This window comes from Glycine max, chromosome 4 (genome assembly GCF_000004515.6).
Source record: "Glycine max cultivar Williams 82 chromosome 4, Glycine_max_v4.0, whole genome shotgun sequence".
Taxonomy (NCBI): Eukaryota; Viridiplantae; Streptophyta; class Magnoliopsida; order Fabales; family Fabaceae; genus Glycine; species Glycine max.
The window spans coordinates 18,299,830-18,300,859 of record NC_016091.4 but is presented as its reverse complement, the minus strand read 5'-3'; positions in this window follow the sequence as shown (position 1 = coordinate 18,300,859).

Genomic DNA, 1,030 nt, shown 5'->3' with positions numbered 1-1,030 from the left:
TCAGTGTGAAAACTGACCTAACACGTATCTATTTATAGCTAGAGTACTTACAACCTATTATTTACTCTATTTATTTATTTTTATTATTTTATAGAAAGAAACTCTATTTTATTTCCTATCAAATGAATACCCTTTTTATTTTCTCTCAAACCATTATTTTAATAAAATTATTTCTCCTTATTCATTTAATTACAAAAACCTCATTATTTTTCTAAAATCCTATTTGTTTATAAATAAAAAATTTCTTTTTAAATTAGTTTACAAAAAATGGGATGTTACATAGGGAACCTCCTATGTGTTATTCAAGATATACATATGTGCTTGTGAGACCTCCTATTGAGTCATTGTTACAACATTGTATCCTCGTGTACCCTTACCTCCTCGTGTCCAGTCATGACGACTTTCAGGAAGCCCAATAGAATGAACTGTTTCAATGTATTGAGAACAAAACTCAATAGCTTCTTTAGCAGCATAACTTTCAACAATGGAAGCTTCTGGTTGGTATTGATTTTTGGTATAACCCTTTAACACCTTTATGTATCGCTCAACTGGATACATCCATTGTAAAAAAATCAGACCACACAACCAGATCTCCCTCACGAGATGAAGAATTAAGTGAATCATTATGTCAAAAAATGATGGAGGAAAATACATCTCCAATTGAAAAAGGACAATGGAAGCCTCATTCTCCAAATCATCCAATTGTCGAGGGTCAATTACTTTGCTACAAATAGCATTAAAAAGAAAGCACAAATGGTTTATGGCAACTGTCATACCCTAATTTCGTCCAGGGACCATTGTTTGGTGGCATGCAACCTTCGCTTGACCGCCTCGAGGTACTTAACACTCATCGTTGTGTAATCCGTAAAGTCTCACAACATTCTGGAAATCAAAACAAGCATTATTGCACAATCCGTAAAGATCTGCAACATTCTGGAAGTCAAAAAGAGCATTGTTGCGTAATCCGTAAAGTCCCGCAACATTCCTGAGGGCAAAAAGAGTATCATTGCATAATCCGTAAAAGTTTCGA